We start from the raw sequence: 19,200 nt of genomic DNA, 5'->3' as shown, positions 1-19,200 counted from the left end.
TATTCTAAAAGAAAAATACTCATAGACATAGCTTATCATTTCGTGGGCGTTACAAGTAAGGGGGAGTGAAAGAAGACAAGTTAGTGGTTTACTAGTATTTTTAAATTAAAAGTATTTTTCAAATCTTCAGTTTTTTTGGGTGTTTAAACAAAATTATTTTCAAGCTTAGTGTTTAAATAATTTTTTTAAGCTTAGTGTTTATACAAAATTTTAAACTTAGTGTTTAAACAAAAATTAGTTTTAAAGCTAAGCGTTTAAACAAAATAATTTTTAGAGCTAAAATATTTTTATCAAAAGTTTTTTTTAGTACTTAACTAAGCTTTTTATGAAATTTTTTTAAGCTAAAGTACTTAACTATGTTTTTGATCAAACCTTTTTGTATCAAATTTTAAGCTAAGTCATTTTCAAATATAAGTCATTTTTAAAGCTTAAATCTAGCTAAGTCACTTTCAAAGCTTAAAAGTCTACTTTCAAAACTATGAACTTGCCAAAAAAGAGCTACCTTTCAGGGGGAGCTAAATATTTCTTATCCATACATTCTTCTCTGTATTTAGTATTTTTGATATATGGAAAAGGGGGAGAGAAAGTCGAAGTAAAGTAAATAAAAAGAAGTGAATAAGTGATTAAGGGAGAACTATAAGTGATTAAGGGGGAACTATAAGTAAATAGTGATTAAGGGGGAACTATAACTAAATGTTGCAATTTGTTCTAAATGTTGCAATTTTTTGCTACATTTCTTAAAATTACATTTTTGTTCTTGATTATAGCATTATGTTTTACTTAACTTTTAATTTTGTTGTCATAATCAAAAGGGGGGAGATTGTTGGTGCGGGAAGCATCTGATAATCGAACCTGAGTTTTGATAATGAAAATGGTTTAAAGTTAAGGATATTTGTGGTCTAACAAGTTTGAATGAGATTATAGGAAAGTCATAAGGGTCCTTAGGCAAAAGTCTTAGCTGAAATTAGGCAGGTAGAAAACCCTAGGGGCGGTAACCCTAGATCCTAGGGGTGGTAATCTTAGGCGGAAAGTTTTGGCGGGTCGAAGGCTTCGAGCAAAAATCCTAGAGTCAGGGACTCTAGGTTGAAATCCTGGTGGTCACGGATCAGGTAAAAGACTGGACGGGTCGTGGAGCGGATGTCCAGCATGAAGATTCGAAGCTTCGGACGCTGTGCAAAAGTCCAGTTGGTCTGGAGGATCAATTTGGCAATAGGTAAACTCTCCTGAGAGGAGTAGGTGAGGGTGCGTTCTCTGATGAGGGAACATTAGGCGTCGGTTCGACCTAGGATTTTTGAGAAATCCAAAGTTAGAATTGGATAGTCCGGTGACTGTCAAATACTTGTGTTTAACTTATTTTATTGTGCTAACTTTGTTGTGCAGGGTATACTTTGTTTGTGAACTAATATGCCTTGCAGGAAGGGAGTTGCACAAGAGAAATCTCGGATGAACAGTACCCGAGGCGCCCTCCATGGAGCTTGGAGGCACCTCGGGTACCTTGGAGGAAGCAGCGTAGGAAGCAGCCTGAGGGCGCCCTCTAAGGCTGCTAAAGGCGCCTTCAGTGCTGGATGGGAGGCGCCCTCCATAGAGCTTGGAGGCGCCTTCGGGTGGATAAACAGCGAGTGGTGTGGAGCTTATCAACGCGGCTAACTTGAGGCTGGAGGCGCCTCCTATGGAGGTTGGAAGCACCCTCAACGAGCTATTTAAGCCTAATTCGAGCAACAGCTAACACAACAACACAAACTTACAAACCTTCTTATGTGTGTTGCTCAAAGAACGATCCAACAATTTCGTAACTCAACTCCGATAATCAGAAGCTTTCAATTCTCAATTCTTTTGTGTTAGTATACTTTTTGTATTAATAATGTACTTCAAGTTATAATATTTTCCGAAACTATAGTGATTGCCCATCGAAAGCACTCTTACGTGCGGATCTTGGAGTAGGAGTCGCCACAAGCTCTGAACCAAGTAAATCCTTGGTGTCTCTGTTCTATCTGTCTCTCTCTTATTTCTGCTGCGTATTTATTTTAAGTTTTCTGAAACAAATGAATTAGCCACGAGCGCTATTCACCCACCCCTCTAGCGCTTTTCAATCCTACAAAAAAGAGTTATTTCATAGTGGATGAGTGAGTGAGGGTCGAATCCTTGGATTAGTTACCTTTTCTTGAGGCGGATACTAAGTAAATCCCTTGTGTTAGCGTTGTGAGAGTTGCTTGAGTGTTTTCCGCTGCAACAACATCATCAAAGCAAGCAACCAAAGCGCGACAAGCTATTCACCCCCCCCTCTAGCTATAAATCAACCCTAACAATGACGTTGTATGCTGAGGGTGTGTCTACCACAATAAAAGTTGATTTGATCATTCTCATTAGGGGCTCACCCCTAAACATATGACCATTTTAATCTAGCCGACGACTAGACCTAATTGCATGTGAAGCCATATAGTGGCATCATCATGAGCTGGAGCTCACTCGTCTCTATTTACAACTGCTTAAATACTTTCTTGAAGATGATGTTGACAGAGCTACCTTTGTCAACAAAAGTGCGATCTATGTTATAATTAGCTATAACAGCCTTAATAATCAAAACAATTTCATGGGGTATTTCCATCCCTTCCAAATCCTTGTCCTAAAACTAATCTCGGGCCCTTGTGTCTGCTCCTGGCTGCAACTGACAGCGTGAATTTTTAGTTGGCGGACATGTGATTTCCTTGACCAATTGGAATTCTCATCGGTCAAACCTCCTGCAATCATACCAATATCCCCCCGAGCGACATTATTATGATTTTCTTCTTTCCACATCGGGGGACGCTCCTATTCGATCAATGCGAGGACCTGAGCTCGGTTATCTTGTTGCTGCGATGTCTGTTGGCGTTGTTCAATGCCTTGGTATTCTCTTCAAGGAGGTGTGTTTAGCCACTTATAGCGACGACAATTAGGAGATGGCGATCGTTGGCGGAAACGTTGGTTTGCCGCCTGACGCTTTTCTTGATTGTGATGGTAACAATCTTGAGTGTTGTGCATCTCGGACCGATAGTAGGTACAAAATTTTGGAGCTCATCTAGGGGCTACAGAAATTGCGTCTGCCAATCCCTCATGTGTTATATAGCATGGGGTCGTGGCTTTGGGACAAGAGGTGGAGGGCCTGCTCAGGGTCCTTTGTGAGGAAGAGGCGGAGGTGGTGCTAGGCGCTTTGGAGCTGAGACTACAATGATTGAGGTGACCTCCTTATTCAAACATATTGGGTTTCTTCTACATTAATATACTTGGTTGCCCAACCAAGTAGATGATCGAAGTTTCTCGGGAGCTTCTTAATCAGGGAGAAAAAGAACTCACTGTCTGTGAGTGCTTGAGAAAAGGTCCTCACTAGAATCTCCGAAGTGGCAGAAGGGATATCCATGGCCATCTGGTTAAACTTTTTAATGTAGACCCTCAGTGTCTCCTAGGGCCCCTGTTTGAGAGAGAACAAACTCATCATGTTTTTATGGTTCCGGCGGCTGCTGGCGAAGTGATGAAGGAATACCTTGGGAAAATCCTTGAAGTAGCATATGTACTTGGTCGGGAGCCAATTGAACTATCTCTTTCTCGAGCCTAATAGTGTAGTGAGGAACATTCGACAATTTATGTCATCCATATACTAGTGGAGGATGGTAGCATTTTTGAACTTGACGAGGTGCCCATATTCTTTGATCTTCAAGGGTCGATAATGGTTCGCTAACCTAACTTCCAATATTTCATGAGAAAATGGCATGCTTATTCATTCGAGGGATCTGCTGACCAGTAAGGCTTTTCCCTTGCACAGATCTCGTGCGGTCGCACCTCAAGAAGTTGATACTTGGGCTTGCAGAATAATGCCCAGTGATAGGCAAACGGTGATGGTGGTACAGGTGGTAGGTTAATTGGTTGTGCATGTGCTTGCATGAAGCCAGTTGGGGGAGGAGCCAGATGAAATCCAGTTGGTCCCTCCACCCATGTCCTTTTCTCGGCATGTGGCCCTATCATCGATAAGGTCAAGTCGTTGGGAAACGAAGGCTCCACTGCTGCTTGTTGTTGCTACACCAATTTCTGGACTCGTGCAGCTATGAGAAACTCCAGATCTTCTTGCGATAGAGTGATGGTTGTGATTCATCCAGCTTCTTCCATCTCCTTATTTCGGATTCAGGCGAAGTTCCCACAGATGACACCAAATTTGATCATATGTAAAAGCGGTGGAGATGACACATTAAGCAAGTGGCTTTGTTGTTGACCGAGAGATGACTCTCTGCTAGGGAGAAATGATGACTCCTATCACTCCTTTCAGCTCCTCTCTGTGCACACTCGCAAGAGCAAATAAAACGTTAGGTGAGAACCAGAGAGGAGGTCCTTGGCGTAGGCCCTTCGACGCTCAAGTCGATATGATATCCGAGAGAAAAGTGGAGAGAATGAACAATAGATGCGAGTGTGTAGTGTAACGTCTGCTTAGAATATATTGCGTACCTCACCAATGGAGAGAACCCTTTTTTATATCACATCTCATAACCTCCGCAATAATGAGGAGATAAGTAATATTTAGTGTCAAAAGATGTCGGGTAATGTAAGGTGTACAGTCTAGAATATGTACAGTTATCTTCCGAGGAATTTTCTGTTACATGTATATGAACAGGCTCATGTAACCTCCGTGGTAATGATAGAAGCTGCATAGTCACCCTCATAAGAAGATTTTATTGCATGTATATATCAAATATCAGAATATTTCTTGATGATAGCTATTGTTCTGACAGTTTGTTATGATTCCCTAATAATGACCAAACCCATATCCGACGAGCTATATGTAATATGAGACTGTAATAAGAATGGGGAACTGAGCCCCTCTAGTCTGTCTGGCTATTAGGCCGACTGGACTATATGCTGAGTTGTATTGTAGTAGTAAGAAATGAGCTATCCTCTAAGTTCGAATGACACTGAGTTTGACCGGCTGTATACTGAGAGTGCTTTTGCTAGGAAGTTGGGAGCTTAGCCCTAGGTTCGCCTGACACTTTAGACCGAGCAGCTATATATAATAAGACTTGCCCCTAAACTGTTATGCTGGGATTTGGAAGTTCGACTAGATCTCATCCTGGTCGGCTGTTTGTTAGGAGATTGCCTTTGCTATGTGTTGAGAGGATACTTCTAGAGGATGGGTAGTTAAGCATCGTATGCCCGACTGACATTAGGTCTTTTTGGGTTTATCTTGTATATTTTAGCATCAAGTGGAGTGATAAGTCCTCCCAGTTTGGTCATTCCTGTTAATACAGTCTGACCTGACTGTTGTTTTGATGTTGACATTGATTTAAGTTTGAATCAGATATTAATTAAACTCAGACTGATTAATGATCAAGGTTGATCATGTGGAGAGGAAAAGTCCAAGTACGTATACTTGGCACGAGAAGTCGGAGAGGGCACGGTAGCTCGTTCTCCGGACTAGGTCAGAGAGGGCTTGGTAGCTCGTTCTCTGGACCGGACGAAGTCGGAGAGGGCTCGGTAGCTCGTTCTCTGGACCGGACGAAGTCGGAGAGGGCTCGGCAGCTCGTTCTCCAAACTAGGTCAGAGAGGGCTCGGTAGCTCGTTCTCTGGACCAGGAAGACGTTAGGGTTTAGGGCTGGGAAGCTCTTAAACCAACAGAGGCATTGGATCGGTCTGTTGACCGATCCAGTGATACTTTAGCTGTCTGGATCGGTCTGTCGACCGATCCAGTGATACCTTAGTTATCTGATCGGTCTCGTGACCGATCAGTAAGAAGCGATGTGATTAAGAACAATAGGGGGATCGGTCTGTGGACCGATCCACCTATAGGCTGATCGGTTCACAGACCGATCAGCATCATCCCAGACCGATCAGGATGTGCCCTGATCGGTCCAGAGGGCTATGGATCGGTCTGTTGACCGATCCACAACGATGTCGTTTGTCTTCTGTTGTTTCTCTGCAATTTCTGATTCAACTGTTCTAACCATCTGCTGTAAGCTTTTTGAGTTACAGGTTGCAGGTGTCGTGCCAATGCTTAAATTCAAATTAAGCTCCATCAGAAGAATAAGATCAAGTGCTCTTTCTGCTGTGTTTCGCTGCAAATGGTGCAATTGGAGCGTCAACGTTCACTGGCTGCGATCAGTTGGCAACAGCTTGACTCTTGCTTATTGGTTCGAGCTCAGAGACACCAGTGAAGACCATGGATGGTATTGGTGTGAGTTCAGAGAACCAGATGAGGAGGAAGAGTGATTGGCGACGCCTGAGTTGGTCGCAGTGATTCGATGCAGGTGACAGTGATTCGGCTCTCGCTGAAGACAGTGAGAAAGCAGAGGAATAAGAAGAAGGAAGAGGAGAGGTTTGAGGGAAGATTTTCAAAAACTCTCTGTCGATCAAGCAAGAGTGCTGTGTTTTTGAGCTCTTGGCTGAGGAACTTCTTCTGTCTTTGCGCTTTGTTTTCATCGTGGCTGTAAGTTTATTGTTCATTCCTTTTAGCCACTAAACTCTGTAAGTCTTGTGCTTCATTTCAAATCTTTTCTGAGACTTTGTGGAGAGGTTACTCCACCGAGAAGGAGAAATACTTAGCCGGAATCTGTCCGGGGTGTGATCTACCGAAAGATCAAGGGATCGTCCACCTTACGGACACGCCGAGGAGTAGGGGCAAGTTATCCCCGAACCTCGTACATCCTTGTTGTGTTAGTGGTGGATTGTTTCTTTTCCTTGCATCAGTTTTCCTTTTGCTTATTTCTGCTGTGCTAACAAACTTTTGTGAGGAGATTAATTGAGTTTTTAGAGGAGGCTATTCACACCCCCCCCTCTCTAGCCATCCAAAGATCCTAACAAGTGGTATCAGAGCGAGGCGCTCTTCATCCGGATTAATACCCTAAAGAGCAAGAAGATGGCTATGAAGGAAGGTTTTAGCACCAATCGTCCACCCTACTTCGACGGAGCAGACTTCCAATATTGGAGGATCCGTATGGAGTATTATCTCAAGACCGACATCTCCATGTGGTTCTCGGTCAAGGAAGGGTTCACACCTCCGAAGGACGAAGAAGGTAAGGAACTAGAGTCGTCAAGGTGGCCCGCCGAGCAAACTCGCAAAGGACAAGCCGATGTCAAGGCGGTGGTCACTCTATAATGTGGGATAGCCAAAGATCAACTTGTCAAGGTAGGTCCATTTGTGAGCGCAAAAGATTTGTGGAACAAGCTCATCGAGCTCCAAGAAGGAACCCGAGACTCTCGGATCGCCAAGAGAGACTTGTTCCTAAACCAACTACAAAATCTCACCATGAAGGAGAATGAAACAGTAGGTGAACTACACGGAAGGTTCAAAGAGATCATCAATGGTCTTCATTCCGTAGATGAACGCGTAGAGAATCATGATCTTGTAAGGTACGCTCTCAAAGTCTTTCCGAGGAATGCCTTGTGGTCATCTATGGTAGATGCCTACAAGGTCTCCAAGGATCTTTCAATTATTAAATTAGATGAATTCTTTTGTGAAATGGAACTTCATGAACTTGCTAACAAGGGTCAAAAAGAGAAAGGTATTGCCTTAGTTGCAGGAGAAAAGAGCAAGGATGGAAGAAGGAAGAAAGAAAAGAAGAAGGAGAAAGAGATTCCTACATCCTCATCCTCCTCTGAGTCCGATGATGAAGGTGGACCATCATCAAGCGAGATGGCCAACTTCGTAAGGAGAATCATGAGAAGGAGCCGGAGATACAAAGGGAAAGGTAAGTCTATTGATCAAAATGTTGATAAGACTAATGTTACGTGTTATGAGTGTAGCAAGAAAGGACACTATCGGAGCGAGTGTCCAAAACTCAAGAAGAAGGAGGAAAGGGCCAAGAAGAAGAAAGCTCTCAAAGCTACTTGGGATGAATCCTCCTCAAGCTCATCGGAGGAAGAGAAGAAGGAGAAAAGCACTCGTCAATTAGCGCTCATGGCAAGGGAGGAATCGGATTCCGGAAGTGATACATCAGCCGCGGCTTCATCATCTTCGGATGATGAAGAGGTAACTTCTCCTCACTTAGAAAAATGCTATAAAACTATTGCACATTTATCTACTTTGCTTAAGAAATCAAAAACTAAAATCAAATCATTAAAAGATGAAGTAGAACACTTGAAGACTCTTAGGGAAGATGAGGTTGATGACCTACATCAAGAGCTTCTTGAGGATGAAAACAAAGCCTTAAAGAGTGAAGTTGAGAAACTCAAGAAAATGCTTGAGAAATTCTCAACTAGCTCTAAGACCTTAGATATGATTCTAAATGCCCAAAGGGTGGTCTACAACAAGGCTGGGTTAGGATATCAACCTAAGGAGTCTAGTTTCATTTCCCTAGTGTCTAGAACCCAATCTCATAGATCACATGCTTCTAGGGTTCATGAGACTAGGAAGGGTGTGACCAAGGCATGGGTTCCTAGGTCATTGTAGATGCATTAGGTTCCAAGATTTGGGTACCTAAAACATCTATCTTTCATGTCTTGTAGGCATTTGTCAAGGGGGAGCATCTATCAACTTGGTTTGTTGATAGTGGATGCTCCAAGCACATGACCGGGGACAAGTCACTCTTTACTACCCTTCAAAACAAAAATAGAGGTAATGTGTCCTTTGGTAATAATGGTAGCCTTAAGGTTATAGAAGTTGGAGATATTCATATATCCGAATGTCTCCAAATCAAAAATGTCCTTCTAGTCAAGGGGATGACCTTTAATCTCCTAAGTGTCATCCAATTGTGTGATACGGGTTACACAATTGAGTTTCATTCAAGTCAATGTCTGGTCAAACACATTGACACACTTGACATGGTACTAGTAGGCACAAGGGTAGATAACATTTATCAAGTATTTTTTAAAAGTGCTACTAATGCCTCTGCTAAGTGTTTCATGTCAAAAGAAGAAGAATCATGGCTGTGGTATAGGAGGTTGGCCCATGTGAACATGAAGAATATTCGAAAGCTAGCCAACAAAGGATTAGTGCGAGGCCTACCAAGCATCAAGTACCAAAAGACAAAATTATGTGGTGCATGTCAAAAGGGTAAGCAAACAAAAGCGTCTCATAAAGGTAAAAGCGCTGTAAGTACCTCTACTGCTTTAGATTTATTGCATATGGACCTATTTGATTGTAGTAATGTCATTTTATTGAATGGAAGTAGATATTGTTTAGTAATCATTGATGACTTTACTAGATATACATGGACTTTCTTTTTAAAAAATAAGGATCAAACCATAGATATTTTTGTTTCCTTTTGTAGAAGAACTGAAAATGAAAAATCAACAACAATTAAAACAATTAGAAGTGATCATGGTGGAGAATTTCAAAATTATAGATTTTTAGAATTTTGTCAAGAAAAAGGATATAGACATGAGTTCTCTACTCCAAGGACCCCACAACAAAATGGGGTTGTGGAGAGAAAGAATCGAGTCTTGCAAGAAGCTGCATGAAGCATGCTCAATGAGTACTCACTACCGAGTTACTTATGGGCTGAAGCTGTAAATACAGCTTGCTATGTGCAAAACCGAGTCTTGATACATAGGTTTTTAGGAAAGACCCCCCATGAACTTTGGTTTGGAAAACCCCCTACAATTAAACATCTTAGGGTGTTTGGTTGTAAGGTGTTCATCTTGAACACCAAGGATTATCTTGGAAAGTTCACGGCTAAGGCTGATGAAGGGATACTGGTCGGGTACTTTCTCATCAGCAAAGCCTATCGAGTCTACAACAATAGGACTAAATTGATTGAAGAATCCTCGGATGTAGCATTTGAAGAAATACCTAAATCAAATGATAAATCGAGGGATGTAGGAGAAATTCAATTTGAACTTAGAAGGCTAAATTTGAATGATCAAAACATAGAAAGAGTCGAATTTGACTCCGATGATGATGAGCAAAGGCAAGAGAGGGCTCAGTCTGATCCTTTGCCTGATACTGAGCCCTTGCCTGTGTCTAGTGAGACCACTCATGAGGCACCGCCAACACCAAGGCAATCTAGGATGGCCTCTAGTCATCCCCAAGACCAGATTGTGGGAGACATTCAACAAGGGGTTAGGACTAGATCATTCTTTAGAAATGAGTCTAATGAGGTCGCCTTGATCTCAGAAATCGAACCAAAATTAGTTGATGAGGCATTGCACGATCCTGATTGTATCATAGCTATACAAGATGAGTTAGGTCAATTTAAAAGGAGCCAAGTGTGGGACTTAGTTCCTAGACCTAAGAAGACCACCATTATTGGAACCAAATGGGTCTTCAAAAATAAGTTAAACCAAAAGGGAGAAGTCGTAAGAAACAAGGCAAGACTTGTAGCCAAGGGCTATAGTCAAGTCGAAGGCCTCGATTATGATGAGACTTATGCTCCCGTGGCCCGATTAGAGTCCATTCATTTGATGCTAGCTTTTACTTCACATAGAGGCTTCAAGCTCTATCAAATGGACGTTAAATCGGTCTTCTTAAACGGTTTCATTAAAGAAGAGGTCTATGTTGAACAACCACCGGGGTTTGTGAATACCGAAGCTCCAAACCACGTGTACAAGCTCAAGAAAGCTCTTTATGGGCTTAAACAAGCACCTCGAGCATGATACGAAAAGTTGTCAACTTACTTACTAGAAAAGGGTTTTGTAAGAGGTCAAATAGACCCAACACTATTTCTGCGTAGAGATGGTGAAAATATATTTGTAGCCCAGGTGTATGTCGATGACATAATTTGTGGCTCAAATAATAAGGACTATTTGAATGAATTTATCACTCACATGGAAAGTGAGTTTGAGATGAGTCTGGTGGGAGAATTGACATTCTTCCTTGGATTTGAAATCAAACAAACTCAAGATGGCATTTATGTCCATCAAACAAAATACACTCAAAAGATGCTCAAGAAATTCAAAATGAGTGACTCTAAGGAAGTATCCACTCCAATGGCGACGAACACTCACCTTGACAATGATGAGAATGGAAAACGAGTTGATCTAACGCAATATAGAAGCATGATCGGTAGTCTTCTATATCTCACAGCTAGTCGACCGGACATACTTTTTGCTGTGGGCATGTGCACTAGATATCAAGTATGTGCCAAGGAATCTCATTTAATTGTAGTTAAGAGAATTCTGAGATACCTTAAGGGCACAATTAGAGTAGGTCTCTGGTACCCTCGTACTGAGTCTTTTGATTTGATAGGTTATACCGACTCCGATTATGCTGGGTGCAAATTGGATCGGAAAAGCACTAGTGGGGGTTGCCAATTTTTAGGTTCATCATTGGTTTGTTGGTCAAGTCGGAAGCAACATTGCGTTGCTCTCTCCACAACCGAGGTTGAATGCATTGCCATGGGAGAGAGTGTATCACAATTGTTGTGGATGATCCACACCCTAGAAGATTATGGGCTTTCGTATAAGGGAGTGCAAGTGCTGTGTGACAACATCAGCACAATAAACCTAACGAAAAATCCAGTCCATCATTCAAGAACCAAACACATTGAAGTGCGTCATCACTTCATTAGAGATCACGTAGCTAGGGGAGACATTGCACTCACATATGTTGAGTCAAAATCAAACCTAGCTGATATTTTTACCAAACCTCTTCTGGAAAATGAATTTAGTCATTTAAGGAGAGAATTGGGAATGCGTTTGGCTCAATAGGCCATTATAACTTCATCATGATCGATAAGGATATTAAAACGACAAGAGGAATTGGGAAATTAACTTGGGCAACTTGGGGACATCTCACACAAACTATAAGGTTTGACAAATTATTTTTGTTTGCTTGAAATGGGGTGAGATGCTAGGATCAGCCGAATTATTCAAAATGTATCATGCATCCCTTGAATAATTAGGTTGAAGAGACATAAATTGAGTATGGGGAAGGCCATTACATAATTCATGTGTATTTGGTTCCTAGATCTTACTCATATATTCCAACCAAGGAAACTTGGTTGGACCTTTACCTAGAATTTATCTAACTTTGGTTAATGTGTTGGTTGATATCTTTGATCGATACCTTTCATGTTTTTGATTGCAACTAGGACAAGTCCTTGAAATAATGATAGCAATTTGGTTATATTTTGACAAACTTGAAACTGAACATAACAAGGTCGAAAATTTCAGTTTTCAAGCCTTGAGTTGTCTGTTTTTCTAAATGTCTGAAACTTTCGGGCCATAAACAATTTCAGACCATAATCTTTAGGAAATAGTTATGCTTGTAGATTCTTCAGGTTCTAGGTACTGAATTTGGAAGTTTTACTGGAGAAACTTCTACGAATAATCGAACACCATTACGAATTTCAGTTACTGAAATTACTGGAGAAACTTCAGTATCAGACACTGATCGGTCTACAGCCCGATCAGGAGAAGGTGGATCGGTCTGTCGACCGATCCAAAAATCTCTCCGGACCCTCCTGTTTGTAATCTGATCGGTCCAGGGACCGATCAGGTTCGTTTTGTACGCCAGGAAGCCTATTGATCGGTCTACAGACCGATCAGGAGTTCCCTGATCGGTCCGGGGACCGATCAGGTCAGTCTGGTACCCAGAGAGGGCTACTGATCATTTTCTGATCGGTCTACAGACCGATCAGGAGGTTTCTTGATCGGTCCAGAGATCGATCAGGAGGTTCCCTGATCGGACTGGTGACCGATCAGGAAGTTTCTGATATCTCCTGATCGGACAGCCGCCTGATCACTTCAACACCTGGACCCTAGCCGATCTCTCTTAAATCTTCCCGATCCTTTCTCTTCTCCTTTCACGCTGAAGCCCTAGCCGACACTTTCCTACACCTCAACTCTTCTCTTCTCTTCTCTTTGCACGCCGAAGCCCTAGCCAAAAGATACTTCAATGGCACCAAGGTAACTCCATACTTCCCTAGAACTACTCACCTTGGCATTTCAGTTTCATTTCTCACCGTATCTGTGCATTTTTGTTTTGGCTTTCGGTTGTTGGTGGCTTCGGTGCTCACTTATTTGCCCCATTGTATCATATTGTTAACCCTTAGGAAGAAACAAGTGGGTGAAGGAACCTCTAAGTCACCTGAGAAGTCTAAGACTAAGGCTCCCTCCCGACCTCAACCATCTGTCTCCGGGAGATTCCCAAACCACCATTTTGAACAAGCCTTTAAACAAAGAACCTTTAAACTGCTTCCTTGTAGGTCTGTGGATCGAAAATTCATGGATGAATTCTGTCCATCTATGTCAGAAATAATTGCCTATTACAAACTTGATTCTCTAGTCTACTTAGAATGGGACATCAATTACAACTTAGTATATGAGTTTTATAATAATTTTCATCAAACTAATGATGTTAGTTATAAAACTAGAGTTGCTAAGCAGACTATTGATTTCAGTTTCTCGGCTTTCTTTGATTATCTAGCTTGTCGGAGGTATTCAGGAAATGTCTTTTCTATATATCCTGATTTACCAGACCCCTTACCTTCTCCTTTTGATATCTCATCTGACTCCATTTATGAGTATTTCTTCGGACATCCTAGACCGGGTGGGCTAGATGAATTAGATGTTGATTTTCCTACTTTTGCAGCCTTGAGATTATCTGCCCCAGATTACATTCTCTTTAAGATTGTCACAAACTGCCTTTTGCCAATCACATCTAAACCCTTGTCTGAGATCCGACCATATCATTGCCTGATGCTTTATGGATTGCGTCGGCGTCTCGACTTTGACATCATGTCTAGCATCTATTCTTCGATCATCTCCTATAGTGAGGCAAACAGCTTCACTGTTTATATGCCTTATGGGCATATAATTACAAATTGGCTCGAGACCCTTCAGATTGATGTCTCCAAGGGTAGAATAGTCAAGATGGTCAGGCAGGACTGCAGACTTGGGAAACGGGCATTTTCCAAGTCTGGCATCATAGGACAATGGGGAGGTTCGGTGGAAGGATGGGAGAGCACTAGGTGAGTTACCACGGGCACCTCCACGACAGGTTGCGGCTGTTCCTGTTGCTGCTCCTCCTGCTGCTTCTGCTGACGATGGAGAGGCAGATCCTGATCTGCGATGGCAGATCGCCGAGCTGGAGAGCCGCATTGATCAGCACGATGAGCTGCTGGTTGCTGAGCTCCACGGGCTGCGCGTTCGGATTGACCAGCGCTACGATGATCTACGCAGTCAGCAGTTGGCGACACATCAGGTGATTATGGGATGGATGGCCAGATACCCACCTCCGCAGTATTTCCCGGGCTATCCATCCTCGAGTAGCGGCATGCCACCTCAGGGACCCACTCCTCCAGCTGATGATGCTGATGCTCTTCATGATGAGGAGGTTGATTGATACACATTGTTCTATGCTGTCATTTTGATTACCTATGTTTTGGATGTTGTTTGTTGGATACTTATGTCTGACCTGGATACTTGCTGACTTCATATATTTATGCTGCTCATTTTCTTGTTTTTCTTTATGTTTCACTTCCTATTGGCTATTAATATGCTGTTCATATGCCATGTCTTGTATGTCTCTTATTTCTTTATCACTGTCTTATAATACACTTAGAGGGCATTCTGGGTGGATTAAGAAAAAGACAGTATGGGTTAAGGGGGAGTTCTTTAACGTTTTCTTACCTAATTCGCACCTTTTCAGTGTTTGACAAAGGGTGAGAAGATAACTAAGTTTAGAGATAAATGAAAGTTTGGCTTTAGGGGGAGGATCTTGATTCCCCTATCCTTACATGGTGTTGTATCTGTCTTAGGGGGAGGATCTTGATTCCCCTATCCTTACATGGTGTTGTATCTATCTTAGGGGGAGGATCTTGATTCCCCTAAAATCAGGGAAATATGAACATTTCTGATCTAAACTTAAATCGTGTTGTCAAACAACAAAAAGGGGGAGATTGTTAATACAGTCTGACCTGACTGTTGTTTTGATGTTGACATTGATTTAAGTTTGAATCAGATATTAATTAAACTCAGACTGATTAATGATCAAGGTTGATCATGTGGAGAGGAAAAGTCCAAGTACGGATACTTGGCACGCGAAGTTGGAGAGGGCTCGGTAGTTTGTTCTCCGGACTAGGTCAGAGAGGGCTCGGTAGCTCGTTCTCTGGACCGGACGAAGTCGGAGAGGGCTCGGTAGCTCGTTCTCTGGACCGGACGAAGTCGGAGAGGGCTCGGCAGCTCGTTCTCCAGACTAGGTCAGAGAGGGCTCGGCAGCTCGTTCTCCAGACTAGGTCAGAGAGGGCTCGATAGCTCGTTCTCTGGACCAGGAAGACGTTAGGGTTTAGGGCTGGGAAGCTCTTAAACCAACAGAGGCATTGGATCGGTCTGTTGACCGATCCAGTGATACTTTGGCTGTCTGGATCGGTCTGTCGACCGATCCAGTGATACCTTAGTTATCTGATCAGTCTCGTGACCGATCAGTAACCACACAGTAGCTCTCTGTGGGTTATCTGATCGGTTTGGTGACCGATCAGTAAGATTAAGAACAATAGGGGGATCGGTCTGTGGACCGATCCACCTATAGGCTGATCGGTCCACAGACCGATCAGCATCATCCCAGACCGATCAAGATGTGCCCTGATCGGTCCAGAGGGCTATGGATCGGTCTGTTGACCGATCCACAACGATGTCGTTTGTCTTCTGTTGTTTCTCTGCGATTTCTGATTCAACTGTTCTAACCATCTGCTGTAAGCTTTTTGAGTTACAGGTTGCAGGTGTCGTGCCAATGCTTAAATTCAAATTAAGCTCCATCAGAAGAATAAGATCAAGTGCTCTTTCTGCTGTGTTTCGCTGCAAATGGTGCAATTGGAGCGTCAACGTTCACTGGCTGCGATCAGTTGGCAACAGCTTGACTCTTGCTTATTTGTTCGAGCTCAGAGACACCAGTGAAGACCATGGATGGTATTGGTGTGAGTTCAGAGAACCAGATGAGGAGGAAGAGTGATTGGCGACGCCTGAGTTGGTCGCAGTGATTCGATACAGGTGACAGTGATTCGGCTCTCGCTGAAGACAGTGAGAAAGCAGAGGAATAAGAAGAAGGAAGAGGAGAGGTTTGAGGGAAGATTTTCAAAAACTCTCTGTCGATCAAGCAAGAGTGCTGTGTTTTTGAGCTCTTGGCTGAGGAACTTCTTCTATCTTTGCGCTTTGTTTTCATCGTGGCTGTAAGTTTATTGTTCATTCCTTTTAGCCACTAAACTCTGTAAGTCTTGTGCTTCATTTCAAATCTTTTCTGAGATTTTGTGGAGAGGTTACTCCACCGAGAAGGAGAAATACTTAGCCGGAATCTGTCTGGGGTGTAATCTACCGAAAGATCAAGGGATCGTCCACCTTACAGACACGCCGAGGAGTAGGGGCAAGTTATCCCCGAACCTCGTACATCCTTGTTGTGTTAGTGGTGGATTGTTTCTTTTCCTTGCATCAGTTTTCCTTTTGCTTATTTTTGCTGTGCTAACAAACTTTTGTGAGGAGATTAATTGAGTTTTTAGAGGAGGCTATTCACACCCCTCCTCTCTAGCCATCCGAAGATCCTAACAATTCCTTGGGGGTCGACTGACCTTATATAGAAAGAATTGTATCCAAAGAATGGGGAACTAAGTCCCTTAAGTCCGATCGGCTACTAGGCCGGCTAGCTTTATTCTGAGAGTCATAGCGCTCTGTGAGGAGTTGAGTTTTGGTGAGAATAACTCGTTTAGATGCATATATTCTAATTCTGATTGTTATATCATCCTGACTTTGAGCATTACCTCACTATGACTTTGATTGACACATCATCTCTGTATCCACTTACAACATATAGTATCAGTATTAAATAATAAAAAATTTAAATCAAAATTTTAAATAATAAAAAAATTAAATCAAATTTTTAAAAGGTTTGAATGGGTATGCGACTTAAAATATTAAGGGTAACATTGTGCGCGTGCTCTCTGTATATAGTTTTGATATGTCATCATCCAATTGTAAACAATCCGTGCAAATCTAAAATCTTTTTCGATTTGAAATGTTTTTTTTTACTTAATATTATAATCCATACTTTAAATTGTAAAGATAAAATTTTATTGGTATAACATGAAGTTAAAAAAAAAAATTATTTAAAAATATTTTTTTTTAAAAAAAAAGAACTCTGTACCGTCACATACAGTTGCCCACAACACTGCCCGGATAGGATCGAATTTGCCCCTTAAAAAAACATTTGGAACACGAATTAAAAAAACATGCATTCAAGTCCATACGAATCAGATTGATCTAATTTTATCAAATTTTATAGTGAAATATGATTCCTGTTGACTTGAAATGCATGGAACACGAATCTAAAAAATATGCATTCAAGTCCGTATGAAAACCAAAAAACGTCAGATTCGTACTATAGATCTAATTTTATCAAATTTTATAGACAAATACGATTTCTGTTGACTTGTAATGCATGGAACACGGATCTAAGGCATGCATTCAAGTCACTACAAACTCAAACACCAGATTCATACTATAGATCTAATTTTATCAAATTTATAGCGAAATAAATATTAAAAAAAAACAACAGCGAAAGTTAAACAAAATTTGATTGCAATGAAAATGCCATTGTCTTAGTATCATCAGCGAAATCCGAAGATCCTGTCAGTATACATAATCTGCAGAGACCATGCTCTATGTATAATGGTGGATTTAAGCTCTATGTATAGTGGTGGATTTTATTATGTTATCAGCTCATCATTAATAATATAATGGATTAACAAGTTCTACATATGTAAATCCGCATCAAATAATTCAAGCTCATGAAATCTTTAATTAGATCACTTTATCCAGTTTGATTCAATAAGATACAATCGAGTGTTTTATTAAATTACCATATAAATCCATCGATTGAAAAATAATTAAATCCAACATAGAACACTTGGAAAAAAAAATCTAATAATTACTTTACAACAATGGACATATTTCTAGCAAAGTTGATATAACTAACATATTCAAGCTCTCTTAAAAGAAATTAAAAAATGGAGGCAGCAAATAATTAATAGTACTGTAACTAAATGGCATAACTAAATACTATAGATAAAAAAGACTGACTGCCATAATATATCTAGGTATCCAACTAATTAAGGTTAGAAAGCACTCCCAAAATTTTAGAAAAACTTATTGAGAGAATGAAGAATTTGTTGTCAACCACGAGAAGCCTAATTACCAAAACTAGGGGGCAATAAGCCAGAGAAAAGATTGTGAGCAAGATCTAGGACTTAGCTAGAAAGAAGGGATTAACTTGACTATAGGAATGACAGGGCTGAGAATACAGTGCTTGAAAACTGAAGCACCCACAGCCTGGAGGCCTCCAAAGTCTGAATCACAGAGATTTTCCAGATGATGATGACCTTTGTACTGTTTTGGGGGAAAAAAATACATATGCTGGAAGACAGTTTTGGAAGTGGGATGAGTTTTACTGAGATCAAGTGTGATATATCTGTTCTTGCAGTGTTCATGATTGATTCATAAACTGATCATATATGTATTATAGAAACTAGCGACTATGTACACATGTTGCATGAGCTAGACCCCTTATATCAGGTGGGTAAATGTAGGGAGAGGTTTAGAGGGAGAAGAATTGGTCTATAAAAAATAGTTTTAATTTTTAAGAATTGCCCCTATTTTTATTTTATTTTTAGTGAGCCAAGATTCTAAAATTTTTATAATTGTATACACCTCTAAGGGTTTCAAAAAATTGAGGTGGGACAACTGCCCCACCAAAGCTATTCGTGACTTTGCCCCTGCTTGCATGAGTAATATAATACATGAACGTGTATGTAGGTAACATACTTTCTTTTATAAAAAATTAATTTAATTCTTTATATCAGATATTAAACTAATAAGAATAAATAATACACTTAATCTTAACCAAACGACATAAATTAGGTAAGGGTGCACCAGACCCTTGTAATAGTGTAATGCTAAGGTGATACTCGAGAATCCCAACAATAAGCTATTATAACGGACTCTCCCTTATAAAAAATTAATTTAATATCATACTTGATCTTAGCAAAAAAGTTGAGAAAAGTATGTTTTTTAACATTGCCGACCAAGGTATTTATAGAAGCTTCTCTACTCGCAGTGTTGCCAATTCTAAAATGTGAGACTAAAGAGAATTTTAGATTTCTAATTGATTAATGAGAAAAATTCTCAATAATACGCCGCAGTTGAGTCTTAAACTCTAGATCATTGATTGATGTATTTGTGAAAATTACTAATAAAGTTTAGAATTATTTTCAGTATGAATAGCAAAAAGGACGTACTTTTATTTTAGGCTTCACCAAAATT

At 40.9% G+C, this 19,200-nt stretch overlaps 1 pseudogene; it reads right to left on the bottom strand.

Moving 5' to 3' along the window:
* Window positions 1–18,799: 18,799 nt before the first annotated feature.
* Window positions 18,800–18,943, bottom strand: LOC122003264 (annotated as a pseudogene).
* Between the last annotated feature and the right edge of the window lie 257 nt (window positions 18,944–19,200).

This window comes from Zingiber officinale, chromosome 7A (genome assembly GCF_018446385.1).
Source record: "Zingiber officinale cultivar Zhangliang chromosome 7A, Zo_v1.1, whole genome shotgun sequence".
Lineage (NCBI taxonomy): Eukaryota > Viridiplantae > Streptophyta > Magnoliopsida > Zingiberales > Zingiberaceae > Zingiber > Zingiber officinale.
The sequence above is the reverse complement of the archived record's forward strand: the minus strand, read 5'-3'. Positions and strand labels throughout refer to the sequence as shown.